The sequence below is a fragment of the Panthera leo genome, chromosome C2, assembly GCF_018350215.1.
Source record: "Panthera leo isolate Ple1 chromosome C2, P.leo_Ple1_pat1.1, whole genome shotgun sequence".
Taxonomy (NCBI): Eukaryota; Metazoa; Chordata; class Mammalia; order Carnivora; family Felidae; genus Panthera; species Panthera leo.
The window spans coordinates 110,972,229-110,987,042 of record NC_056687.1 but is presented as its reverse complement, the minus strand read 5'-3'; the positions used below and the strand labels follow the sequence as shown (position 1 = coordinate 110,987,042).

The window sequence follows — 14,814 nt, the reverse complement described above, 5'->3', positions numbered from 1 at the left end:
TCCCTAGACTGATAAGGGAAGGAGCCAAGAGAGACCTCCAGGCCCAATCACAGTTCAGAAATAGAGCCTCAGGGCTGGACCAGCCTGTGTTTGTCCTGTGACATCACTGGTGAATTTTAGCAGACATAAAGCCGTAACATAGTTAAAACGGAGCAAACCATTTTATTTCAGTTTTACCCAAGCTCTAGCTTTCCTGGGATTGCAGGCAGCACTGAAAAGTTCTTTACTATTTTTTCTGTCTCACATATAATTTCCTGAGATTGCATGATAACAAAGACATCTGCATTATTACAATTTAACAAAGTTATTGAAATGTGCTAGAAAGAATATTTTATAACTTTTGTTTCTTTTTTACATTTAAGATGCAAGTTATAAAATATAAATTATTTTCTTTTTGCTCAGTTTTTATTAGCTTCTCATATATTTTTCAGCATTATTTTTTCCCAAAAGAGAATAGCAAAGAAGACAGTTTAAATGACAAGTATCTGTTTTTCACAGTTGTGGCATATGGCCTTCTCTAGAGGCTATGAAATTTGAGAGAATTATTCTCCCAAATCCCTTTCACCTCCTTACACATAAATGACTGCCTAGACCACGTATGGCTGAGTGTTTTCCATTTCCTGGGCATGTCAGCATATCATTCAGAAATGAATTTCCCTTTCAGCCAGTCAGCAAATGTGTAAGGAGTATCTATACATAAACTATTTCCTAGGAAGTAAATGACTAGAACACTTTTCTCTTGACATTTTCTTAAAAATGTTACAGGTCTGTATTGACCAACAAAATGAATGAAATTGGGGCGATTTTATGAGACACAGACGGAAGAGGTCTAAAATATTGTCATTGCTAATAAAGAAGCACGTCTGGCAATGAACAAAACATGTCAGCAGGAGAGAGTGTAATTTTGCATTGATTTTACCACATTGAATAAATTAAAATATAGGGATGTTTAAGCAGAAGGACCTTGGGTAATTTCCACTCTCTTTCTGTTTAGGTTTGGTCTACTGGGATTTGGAATAAATGTAAATCTGTACTTTTATTTATTTTTAAGTTTATTTATTTATTTTGAGAGAGGCAGAGAGTGTGAGCAGGGGAAGGACAGAGAGAGAGAGAGAGAGAGAGAGAGAGAGAGAGAGAGAGAGAATCCATAGCAGGCTCCCAGCTGGTCAGTGCACAGAATGCAACAGGGACAGGCTGGAACTCACAAACCAGTGAGATCATGACCTGAGCCAAAATCAAGAGTTGGACGCCTGACTGAGCCACCCAGATGCCTCTAATTCTGTACTTTAAATTATTTTTTGAGGCCTCTTATTGGAGGCTTCTTATTTTACTTTTGTTTTGTTTTGTTTTGTTTTGTTGTAGGAGGTTTTGTATTATTTTTTGGCATTAGATATATGCTTAAAATATATTTCTTCATTAACTCCATAAATGAAATAATTGCAGAAAGTTGGTCAGAAAAATTTTAGAAAAGAAAATATCGAATGAACTCACAGTCCTATAAAAGATACTACTTTCAAAATTCCCTTAAAACTGACATCTGGTAACCATTATATTTTAAACATAATGAAATAAAGTCCATCCTTACATGTTTCCAGAGGCTTTTCTTTATATTCCTTTTAATGGGCAATACCAACCTACCAACTGTTGTACAATAAGTGTTTTGGAACATATTTAGTGTCTTTAGCAATATTACTTTACAAGGGAAAAAGGTGAATTTAGAGAATTGCATTTTTAACACCAATTTAATTAGCTTCATCCTTTTTGCCCCCTTGTAAGATTAGAAGACACGGCATTCCATATAGTCTACTTCCCCTTCCGATTCTGCCCAAATCCTCAGCTGGAGGATTTCTACCTGTAACATTTAAGATAGGAAAACTAATAGGACAATGGAGCCCTCAGGTTGGTGGGGCCATTATGAGTCCAGGAAATATACTTATCCTGGTAACACCACATCTATGAAGGTTGTACATGAAGGTTGTACATGAAGGTTGTACATGAAGCAGAGTCAGAAAAATCTGCTCATGAAGCCATTCAGACTCAACAGAAGCATATCTACTAGGAAAGTAACTTATTAGTTTAGAATAGGGGCTAAAATGTTGGGTGTGCAATTAAAAAAAAAAAGATCTCTGAACAGAGCTTGGTAGACTGACTCTCTTTTCTACTTCTGGATATTGGGGACCCTCAGAGACCATTTCTCCATGTTAGAAATTGCCTGGGACATGCTACCAAATTATGGGTCTCAGGCTGTTTTTCCAAGATTTTAGGGTGTATACTTCCCCCCTTATTGGTGTCATTATTATACAAATCATTGCTCTGTCAGACGACAGTCACAATGGGTTAGGATTCTGTTTCATAGCTCATTTTACATTGATTATATTCTTGTACATTTTTTATTGTGATATAGCTTTTTTTATGGCAAAGCCCCTGGTCTTAAATGTAAAGTGTGGTGGGTTTTACATAGGTATATACACATGTAACTATCACCCCCAGATCAAGATACAGGACACATCCAGCACTCAGAAAATTTCCTTGAGCCCCTCTCAGGCAATGCTATCTCCAAACATGAACTTCTAGCCTGAACTCTATTCCCATAGTTGAGATGATCATATTTTAGGTGGTTTGTCTTGATCTCATCTACAAAAGTGTTTTAGTCTCATTTAAATACCAATTTTATTGAATAATAAATTAATTTCAGGAAATTTTCCTGTAAAAGATAACCCTGACCAGACTATGTGGAATCTATCTAAGTAGAAAAAATTAATATGTTTAAAAACTGCCTTTACAACTTTTTAATGCTGTATCTCTCCCTGGTTTTAATGCCCACTGACCTGCTTGCCCACTCCCTTACCTTGTAGCTATAATAAAATCTGAGGAGGGAAGAATTGGGCTGGTGGGTACATCTAGAGAGAGATAAAAATCAAGAACAGTTGAGAGAAATGAGGGAGAGAAACCTGTTTAGGAAAGTAATTGGTGATAATATGGATTAGGGAGGCAGAGGAGTTGAAGATCTATTGGAGAGACAAATTAGTAAAAAGGGAACTATTGTGGGCAGAATTTAATGATTCAAGGATCCGTAGAGCGCACCAGTCCCAGTGAGCCAGCCAGTTCATATATTGGTCAATATCTGCTTAATAAATTTTTGTTGACTGCATCATAGGATTGCTTAAGCGCTATAGTATTGTGTTGATTTAGCATCTTGTCTTCTCAGAACTGTCTTCCATGTGTGTTGTCTAAGCAAGCTTTGCCTTTCAATCTGAAACATACTATTTGGGAGTACTACTAGAAACTGTCCTCTGGCTAACCTGCTAGCTAAAGCAGGACTGGTTAATGTCGATTGGTCTACTATGGACAAAGATATCTTAATAAGGAAACTTTAGGGCCCCCTTCTTGTAAGCTAATAGAAAAATACAATGACTCATTTCAAAATAATGGTTTAAGTGGTTTTCATATGGAATATATATGGATTAGAGTATTCCAGCTATCAGGGCACTTGGGTGGCTCTGCTGCTTAAGCGTCTGACTCTTGATTTCAGCTCAGATCATGATCTCATGGTTTGTGAGATTAAGCCCTGCATCAGGCTTTGTGCTGACTGCACAGAGCCTGCTTGGGATTCTCTCTCCTTCTCTCGCTGTCCCTCCCCCAATCACACACATGTGCGCACGCTCTCTCTCTCTCTCTTTCAAAATAAATAAACATTTAAAAAAAATAGAGTATTTCAGCAGACTATTAGCATATTGTATAAACAGTTAAGGGAAAATATTTTGTAAATAAAAGCACAAAGTATTTTTTGTTTCTCCTTTGGACTGCTTCTTCTTTATAATGATAACATTTCTTCTAAATTCTACTTTTTCATCAGAAAACTTGCCCCTATTAAAACAAAATTAAAGCAGACTTGATTCTTTGTAATTGTTTTACACAGAACTAACTTCCAAATTTATTCTTGGGATGGTCTAGAAATAGTGCAGGTCAAATTGATGCCATAAAGTAGACGCAATACCAAATGTAGATTTTTTAATAAATCATGAGTATCCCAAGCTAATGTAATGAAGTAAGAGTTTGCAAGTAAATCAATCTGATAGTTTCCTCTTTTTAAATTAAAGTTAGGTTCAATGAACATCTTAGTTAAATAGCTAGGTTGAACTTGGTCGAACAATAGGTGAAATGAACATCTTCAAGAACAACTTGGAAGGAAAGAAAATGTCACAAAAACTTAACATGATCATTCAGAGCCTGTACATATGTAGAAGGAGAAGAAATTACTCTATTTCTTTGACTTAGTGATTAATGTTTACAAGCTCTATTGAACTACTTATCTTCCAATGCTTGCTTCTGTAATTACTGCCCAGCCTGTAAATACCTGATGTTTATGAAAAGCACCCCCTCCCCATTTGCCATGGGATGAATCTGACTGTAGTAGTCTAACTTTCATCAATATCAGGAAGGGATTCTCTTGTATGATCACAGAACTAACGAAAAAGTGGCGAGATCTGATATCTCATAGGTGGCAAGGAGATGGAGGTCAAAGTCCTAGGCAAAAGAGAAAGCACAGAAGGTACTAAAGGAGAGAGAGGAAATGTAGATAAAGCTAATTCTTCGTCAGAGAAAAATCTTTAAGGGACATATCCTGATGCAAAAAGGAAGTGATTAGAGAAAGTCGGGGTTAGACACCTTTAGAAAGAACCTCAGAGGTCCTGAAATCTAACCCCAATAGTCAGTGGGTGTGGGCACGTGAGCAGATTATGTCATAACAAATAAGAACAACTGTAAAGGTCTTCCTGCCTTTCCTGAGTCAGTACCTATTTTGGGGTCACTTTTAGAGCTCTCTTGAGATCCCCTGAGGCAATAGCTTTTCCTTCATAAGTTCTACATTCAGGCCAAAATATTTTCCTCCTCCCTCCGTTGACACAGGGGCAAGTGAGGGAAGGGATACATATAATTTGGGATAACCTTCTGGTACCATGTCATTCATAACTTACTAGAATGTTGCCCCAAGGATACAGTGTATGAAGCTTGTTAAAGGAAATTCTTGCAAAGAGCTCAGGTGAAACTGCCCTGCCCACTCCCTGTGACACACAGTGTGGTGTGTGACAGAAACCCAGGATGGTTAGGGAAACCATGACCAAGCCTTACCAAGGCGGAAGCCAGCAGGGAGGAAAACCCCAACGTGTTCCATCAGGTCAGCAGTCAGTTTGGCTATAAACAAGTAAGATTGCAATGTTGTGAGGTAATCCTGGTCTGACTCACTTCTATCAGAACCTCACAGGCCGTTTTCATTAATCTCCCATTGAGCAAATAAAATAGTTTCACAATAATGCCATATTTAAATGTTACGTCTCTGCTCATCTAATCCTCTTCTTATCCTTTCCTTTATTTACTTTCCTTGAAATGGATCCAGTTATAATACAAAGTGACAGAGAAGAAAACAAGGGAGGAAACTGTGTAGTCTTCCTCTATTGACGTCCACCCATCCCTCTACCTGAGACCACTTTCTTTTTTTTTTTTAATTTTTTTTTAATGTTTATTTATCTTTGAGAGAGAGAGAGTGACAGAGCATGAGCAGGGGAGGGGAAGAGAGAGAGGGAGACACAGAATCTGAAGCAGGTTCCAGGCTGTGAGCTGCCAGCACAGAGCCTGACGCGGGGCCAGAACCCACGAACCGCGAGAGTGTGACCTGAGCCGAAGTGGGAAGCTCAACTGATTGAACCACCACGCGCCCCTCCCTGAGACCACTTTCCACAGGAGCAGTTACTTGGGGCAATCAGATAAGAGAGAATAGTTAAAGCACCTTAAAGCTGAAGCAACCTTCAAAATCACTGTATTCGGTTCACTACATTTCTAGATGAGAAACATCAAGGTCCCAAAGAGGAAGAGTAACTTGCCTAAATGACACAGGGAGTTAGTGGAAGATCCTGAATTAGAATTCCAGTCTTTTGATTCCTAATCTCAGACTCAAAGTTTTTAATGCTGAAAGAGGACTTAAAACTTACGGGGCACAAGACTTCTCAAATTCTACTTATGTTTTGTTCCAAGAAAGTCTTTACTGAGAGTGTAAACTAGCAACATTGACAATGCTTTCAAACTGAAAAGGAAGAACCTGAGTTCCATCCTTGGTCCCAAAGCTTCTCCTTTTGGAGGAGGCCATGGGAAGAACACTTTTCCAAAATGACTTGAAAACCACTAATGTTTCCTGATGCTTTTATTTTACTAAAGGAGAACTGTGAGATCTCGTAAGGCTGAGTGATACGCTCACTCTCCAGGATATTTAAGTGGAAAAGTCAGAGCCCAGAGAGACAGCCCCTCAGGTTTTAAACAATTTAAGAATTCAGAATTAAAGTTGAGTTTTGAATTTACCTCCTAGAGGCCAAAGAAAAAGGGGATACATGATTCACACTGTCCACAAGGAGAAAAGGTACCAATTGCTCAAGGAGAAGTTATCATGTACAATGTCACCAACCCTCCTCTCCTCCCTAAAATCAAACCCAGACTTCTCAGTACTGTACATCTCACAAGTTGTACACTCAGCTGAAGTGTGAACATCTGAAGTGAGGGTACAGGCAATCACCCTACCCCTGAGTACACATATATGCCTTTCTTATGCATTTTAGCTTATAAAATTCTAAGGCCATGAAATATGTGCAAACAAATGAAAGATTTTTCTCAGTTACCCATCATTCAAAAATGACTGGCCAGATTGCTTTTATGAAACTTGGAGAGTATATGTGGGATGCTCTGGTTTCTATTATATGCATACATGAAATTCACTTTAGGGGTCCTAAGGATTATTCAAATTTATAGCCAGTCACCTTCTTGCAAAGGCTCTGGGTGAAGCTTTCCCCACAGCTTCCCCACTGAACACTAGAGATAGACATGCTCTTTGCATTAAAAAGGGGCTAGGCACAGACAAAACAACCCACGGTTTTATGAACATGCAGCAAAGCTCAACAGAAGCCGCAGGGATACATTTTATTAAACCATGGCTGGTGAGTCACCTAACAGCACCAGGTAGAGCAGCTAATATTCCATATGTTTAAGTGAATATAAATAAAAATCACCTAGGTAGATGAGGCTCTAGCGTTCCTTTAGCATGACCTGCTTCCCAACACAGCTCCACAACACAGTACAACCCATTAGTCAGATTTCACAGGAACAGGATCAAGTCCATATTCATGCCATTATTTAAGTGAGAGTATAGTTTTCCTCTTCATGAAATTGCCTCCCAAAATAGTGACTCCCAACTATGATGCTGAGACACTACTTTGTGATCCTAAATAGCAATGTTTCCTTGGCATCAAGGTCACTGTACTCCCTAGACTCTATGGGTTTCATAAAGGGCAGGGCAGAGTGGAGCCTGAGTGTGGGTAATGGAAAGACATCTGAGCATAGTCTCATTAGCACATGGGACAGTATATTCCCCACTTAATGTTGGAAAAAAGGGCCTCTGGAAACTTAGGTCTATGCAGGAAATCTCTTGACTCTTAATCCAGATTAAAAGACACATGTCTGTGCTACTGACTCCGGCTAATTTCTAAGGTTAAATTGCTAATGAGTAAGAACTCAAGACCTCTGACATTGCTAGGAAACAGATCAGCTCCAAATAATAGGGAAGGTGTGGGAGTCAGGCCTCTAAATGAGCAAAAAGAGTATACTCAGTGAAAGGCACTGCTAGCGGGGAAGGAATTTTCTTGGACATGGAACCTGAGAAGATCTCTATTCTCTGGGAGCTTACATTCGATCCACAACTGAAACCACAGTGGAATCACCCACCTTCTATATGGTTCTAGCATGCCTCATACTCTGGAAGCCTTCCAGAAATTAGAGAACTCAAAGTAAAATTTAATGCCCATAAATAGTGCTGTTCCTGTTCTATGAAGATACCTTTGTAAGGCGTTTAAAATATTATAAATGGCTTCTTTTGATTATAATAAGAAATGCCCCCCCCCCATTCTGCCTCACCTATACAGAGCAATATGGAAATAAAATAAGGCGCTTTGTCCTAGAGGTTGTAGTCCCTTTGATTTATAGTCAACAAATATTTATTATACTTCTCTTAGTATACTTGCTTAGTGATCTGGGCATAATGGAGATAGACAATGTCTTTGTCCTCAATAGGCTTATAAATAAATAAGTGAATTAATAAATTAAAAATCATAATTACAGATTGAATAAACAAGCTGATTAAATTAACATGCTGGATGTTGAAACGGCCTACCTGAAAAGGTGACAAACTATTCCTGTGAAGAGCCACGTAGACAGTGGGTGGACTATATGGTCTCTGTAGCATCTATTCTACTCTTCCCTTATAACCTAAACATAGCCATATACTCTATATATGGACAGCTTGGCAGTGTTCCAATAAAACTTTATTAATAGACCCTAAAACGTGAATTTCTTATAATTTTCACATATGATAAATAGCACTTATTTAACTATGAACTATTTAAAAAGGGTTAAAACCTTTCTTAGCTTGGTGAAGTATACAACGTCAAGTGGAGGGTCAGATTTGGCCTGTAAACATGCCTTGCTATGGTCTGAATGTTTTGTTTCCACCCAAAACTCATGCATTGAAATCCTAATGCCTAATGTGATAGTATTCGGAAGTAGGGTCTTTAGGGGGTGCTTAGGTCCACCCTCATGAATGGGATTAGTGCCTCATTAAAGACAGCTCCCTAGCCCACACAGATCTCCCTAGCCCATTCCAACATGTGCAGACACAGAGAGAAGTCAGCAGTGTACAAGCTGGAAGAGGGTTTTCTCCAGAACCCAACCCTGTTAGCACCCTGATCTTGGACTTCCAGCCTCCAGAATGTGAGAGATAAGTTTCTGTTTTTTAGAAGCCACCCAGCCTGTGGTACTTTGTTAGAGTAGCCTAAATGGATTGGCATGCCCTTTGTGTAAACTCCTGACTATGTGATTCAGGGAGAAGGGAAACAATTAACTCAGGTAGAGCTCGGTACGGCTTCTCTGAAAAGGTGACATCTCAGTGGATGAGAGGAAACCAGCTGTGGGAAGAGCTGGAAGGAGAGTATCCTGGGCAGAGGAAATAGCAAATGAAAAACCCCAAGCAGTGAAAGCCCAGAATCCCCATGTTGTACTTTGGGGTTTATTAAGGAATGAAACATTTAAGAAAAAAAAACAACCTAAAAATAGATGTCTTATTGCACCTGTGGGTATTGATCTCCAGTCATTTGTTGATAAATGTTGTCAAAGGGATGGCATAAATAACCATGAAATTTAATGAAATTTCACATTCTCTGTGATCATCTCTGGCAAAGAATGACGAGTTGATTTTTTTTTTCTTTTGTTTATGATTACTTGGCAGAGTAAAAGGAGAATCATTCAAAATCTGCTTGTCAATTAAATTGAATTATCCTGTAGAAATGATAGACATTTTTCATTGAATGTTTTTACTGTACGTCTATGTCATTGAGTTCATAACCATATGTTTGCCAGTCAAATGTTATAATTCACTTGGGTAGGCTTTGTACAATGAGATTATGTACAAAGATGAATAAAATATAGTTAGTTGTATATGCATTTAGAAGTCTATTCATCAGTGTTTTACGTATATATAAAAGGCTTTTATGTTACCGCAGACTTGTAACCTGGCCATCTGGATAGTACGATTGGAGAACATCCATAAAAGTGAATGATGAAAAGAAATGTCCAAATACTGTTTTATATAGTGTTTTTTTTCTGAACCCATATTTCATTTGTGATTTCAAAGCTGGCACAGAAAAAGAAAAGAAAGAAAAAATTACTTGCAGAGACACCTTATGTGGAAGAGAGATGATTATTTCTGTCTATATTTTAAATCCGTGACAGAACTCCAAATCTTACCCAGATGCTGGTAAAGGGGAACATTTTCTTCATTTTAGAAATAATACCCAGTGAACACACCCATCTGTCTGTTGTAAGAAAATTTCCAAGTCACATGTTTATCAAGAGAGCCCTAAGTGTTAGTGAGAGCTAAAACATGCCAAGAACAACAACACCAAATATCAAAGAAATTAGTGGGCAGTAGTTTTTAAAATGTATTTCTGGTGAAAATGGTATCTAGGGTGTCTGTTACATACAAAGTACTTCACAATACCAAATTTATGATGTTAAAACAGTGCTAAAAAAGATGGCTAAGAGATTCATCTCAGATGTGAAATAGAAAAATGTTGGATGAGATCATTAAACACTTGGTACCTATTTCAAATTTTCACCAGGTGAATAAACATATCTTAGTTTGTAGAACCTTTACCTTTGTTAACCTGTATCATTGAATAGTTAAGGATGTGGCATTGTGTGGGAATTTGAGTGTTTTAGGTTTTACAATGGATTATGACCATCTTTAGATATAATTTTAATTAAATTCAACAATCACTTATCTTACTCCCCGTAGGGTCTGAAATATGAGGATGAGGAAGAATGAAATATTTTCCCGAGATTTCAGGTCCATTAGAAAAAACAGTCTCAAAGAGCTCAACCTTGAAGCAGAGAAGTTAAATGCTATACTAAAGGGAGAAAGTGTACAGGGAGCAGAAGGAAGGAAATGGTTAATTTTGAAGAAAGAAATTGAGGATGTTTCATAGATGAGCTGGCATGTGAGCTGGGCTGGCAACAATGAGGATACAGGGGAAAGCATCCGGCCACAGCCATTCTCATCCACGGGAAACCACCTATAGGTTTTGGGGCAGGAAGTGCTCTGATCAGTTCGGATTTGTTTTTGTTTTTCACGGTCTTAAAAAGTTGTAAAATGGAATAAACTTACAGAAAAGTACATACCTTATAAATGTTTGGCATCTGGCTTTTTCTGAAACAAATTCTTATATAAGTGACTCTTCTCCTACCAAGGGGAAAAAAATAAAGCATTAGTGCAGAATCCTGAAATTCCGGAGTCAGGGCTGGCTTCATGGGGGTACAACATGAATGAGTGGTGGCATCAGGCTTGGCACTGAGCAGGGTCCCTCGCTTGTCTGAACGCTCTACTGTTGCATCTTGAAATTCTTAATAATTTTGAACAAAATACCCCACGTCTGCATTTGCACTTGGTCCCACAACTTAAGTAGCCTTTCCTGTCCCCAACCCCTCATTTGGCAACACATTCAAATGTATGGTTTCCCGCCCCGCCCCCCCCCCCCCCCAGGGCTAACCATTAGTTTTTATTTTCTTTATATAGTTTATTTCCTGTTTACACAAGAATGAACAAAATACTTTAATTTTTTATGAACATTTTGTAAATAGTTGGGTATTTGGTTGTGTCTGGCTTTTTTTCACTCAACATTTTGTGGTAAAGAATCGTCATATTGTGATTCATTCATTTTCTCAGTTACATTTCTACTGAGCTCTATCTACTAGATTACACAAGATTGTTTGGCATGAGGGGAAGAGCAAGACAGGGAGCAAAGAGACCAGCAAATGAGAGGCTGGGCGTATTGGTAATTACAGGGTGAGAGACTGGGACCTATAAATAATACCACAGGAAAAATCTCTGCTCTCTAGAAACCAGTATTTCAGAACCCTCAGACTTTTATTTTTTTTTTATTTTTTCACAAATTTTTAAAAATGTTTTTATTTTATTTTTGAGAGAGAGACAGAGCATGAGTAGGGGAGGGGCAGAGAGAGAGAGAGAGACAAAATTCAAATCAGGCTCCAGGCTCTGAGCTGTTGCATAGAGCCCAACACAGGGTTTGAACTCATGAGCCGTGAGATCGGGACCTGAGCCGAAGTCAGATGCTTAACCAATGGAGCCACCCAGGCATCCCAGAACCCTCAAACTTTCAGAACTACTGCAGAGGCAGAGCAAACTTCAATCCAAAGCAACAGCAACAATAAAACCCTGCTTTGGGGCAAAGAAGCAGGTCCTGAGCATCTAGCAACAGATGACAGTGAAGTTAGTTCGACAAACCAAAAATTATTGCCAGCATGCTATGTTGGCCAAAAAATAGAGTATTCTAATTATACACAGACACAGACACACACACACACACACACACACACACACACACACACATTTATATGTATACACATATATGGGTGATATATACATTTTTATAATTCCCATATATACTTTTTATGGCATAAACAAACTAAGGTATAGATGTAGCATAGACAAAAAATAAGAAAGCAATTGTTTAGAATTTTTTTAAGTTTATTTATTTATTTTGAGAGAGAGTAAGCCCAAGCGATGGAGGGGCGGAGAGAGTGAGGGAGAGAGAATCAGAACCAGGCTCTGCACTGTCAGCACGAAGCCCTCTGTGGAGCTCCATCTCACAAACTGGGAGACCATGACCTGAGCCAAAATCAAGAGTCTTCAGCTTAAGCAACGGAGATACTCAGGTGCCCCAAGAAAGTAATTTTTTAAAAGGAAGAGAAAAAACAGCAGAGATGACCTGAGGCTGTGCGGCAAAGTTGGCAGCAGCTGTGCTGTGATCCTGGCGTCCGTGATTAGAAATGGATGGAGGAGGGCAAAGGGGCGAGGACTGGGGACAAAGCAAAGTAAGGCCGGATGACTCTGCAGAGTGTGTGGTGAGTGGGCACTTTTATCATGTACCCCTTATATCCATGGTTGAGAGTGTGTTCTCTGAGTGATGTTAAAATCACCAGAAGGCTGCTAGTGGAAGACAGGATCTATTTACAGCAATATTTTAGTTAGTAGCCCACTGAAGATACATCAGACACTACAGGTTAGCATTCTGGAAAACACATTCATTATTAAACACTTAACTAACAAAACCATCCCCGATGCAGTAGAGTGCTAGGGCACTGCTGGGTTCCACAACATGTATTCCATGCTGGCACGAGGGAGAAACAAATGGCAGAAGCATTTTTAAAAATTGTGCTCATCTAAAAATAAAAAAGGAGTTCTAAGAAGGGTGACCATGTGAAAATGGCTACAAACAAATAATATTTGTTAAGTTTTCTATGTTCTTATGCTGCAGGAACTGCACTGGGCAGATATATCCCCAGTTTACAGATGATGCCATTAAAGTCTAAAGAAGTTGTATTAGTTACCTTTTGCTATACCACAGATTACCCCGAAATTTACCAGCTTAAAATAAGGAACTTTCACGGTCTCACAGTTTCTGAGGGTCTGGACTCTGGGAGCAGTTTAGCTGAATGGTTCTGGCTCATGGTCCGTCCCGAGGTTGCAGTCAAGCTGTTGGCTGGGGTAGCGGTCATCTGAATGCTGGAAGAGGATGTTAACTTCCAAGTTCGCTTTCTGAGTTACTAGCAGGCCTCAGTTACTCACAGCAGTTGGAGTGAGGACCTCAGTTCCTAGTCCCACAGGCCTCTCCATAGGGTTGTCTGGATGTCCCGAAGATGTGGCAGCTGACTTCTTCTAGATTGAGAAACCCAAAAGAGAACCCAAGCCAGAACCTGCAGTCTTTTATAACTTAATCTTAGAAGATAACTTAACCTTTGAACTTCTATCATGGTCTATTGGTCATACAGATCAACACTGAAACACTGGGCAAAGGGAGTGACTATTCAAGGGTATGAATGCCAGAAGGTGGGAATAGTGGGAACCATTCTGGAGACCAGCCACCACAGAAATTAATTATCCAGTTTCACATCTAGAAAGTGACTGAACCAGATTGTGAAAATACGTATGTCAGACTAAAATTCTAATGCTCTTTCTATTTTATAGGAGTTGTTGAACATCAGGAGTCTAATTGTCTTGTTTTGTTTTTGCAGATTTTTGTGTAAAGTTGGGTTACCCAAAATGTTGTATCATATACACAACCAGACTTGAAAACCAATAGGCTTTGTAAATGTGATTTTCACTGAAAAGATAAGGGATTGTACTTATCTCTCACCAAGTATTTATTGAACAGGCATGAAAAAATGATGTGCAAATTCAATTGCCTGAAAAATCCTCAGTTTCTGAAGATCGATCTGATGTTTGGGGTAAACGCTGTAGGCTGACTTACCCAACACCATTCTCTATTTCTCTCTTGTCTCCATCACTGTAAAAGGTGGAAAAGTTAAATGAGAAATTTTCCAGGCTCCTTTGCAGCTAAGAGAGCATTCAATGCAGTACTGGCCAAGGAAATTTAAATGGAAGTCTCTTGATGCTTTTGTTTCTTAATAAAACAGAAGGTCCTCCTTGTGCATCCTCGGCCCCGCCCTCCCAGCTCCACCTTCTTCCTGCCACAAAAGCAGACTTGATCTCTGTGTCTCATTTCTCCTTACTGAACTATTGAACCAAATCCGGAAGAACTCCAATTCCAGACTTCTTGTTATGTGAGAAATAAACTTTTATTTGTTTAGCCTCTTCATCCCTTAGTTGGGTTTCCAGTTAAGTGCAGCCATAAGTATTTCTAATTCTTTCAGTGTGAGGCAACTTTAGAAGACATTAAAAATAAAATCAGCAAATCCTGAGGGAAGGGGGGGGGGGGTTAGAAAAGTTTTGTGGCTTGTTAAGAAAACTTAGTTCTAAACAATTTGCCATGTAACCTAAATTCCTACATTATACCAGCCGAGGGGTAGGACAACCACAATGATGTATCTTATAATTATTATTTTTCCTTAGATTCTAACAACAGTGTGGGAAGTTAATTCTTTGCAGATAGTGCTGTAAACTTCTAGGGGTATCTCTCATGCCCTTTCCCTGACTGCTCTGTGGGTTGGACCATTTCCTTTGCTTCTGTGTCAGCTCACTATATTGAAGTCTTTGCTGCAGCTGCAGCTGCAGCTGCCGATGCCCAAAGTGACTGCTTTTTTCTGCTGGTATCCACTGAGGATATGCGCTGCCATAGAGGTCCATCCCAGGACCCTCTGCAGCTGCCGTAGCCACCAAAACTGCAAGCCCTGGCGTCAAATGTT

The 14,814-nt window shown here is 39.1% G+C and overlaps 1 protein-coding gene across 1 annotated transcript in view; it reads right to left on the bottom strand.

The window, feature by feature from the left end:
* Positions 1-14,814, bottom strand: part of LOC122229327 (translation initiation factor IF-2-like) — a 58,576-nt gene that overhangs the window by 36,274 nt on the left and 7,488 nt on the right. Inside the window, exon 3 of the mRNA XM_042954373.1 lies at positions 10,771-10,831. The gene's annotated coding sequence lies outside the window, so the exon portion shown is untranslated. The remainder of the gene's footprint in view (positions 1-10,770; positions 10,832-14,814) is intronic.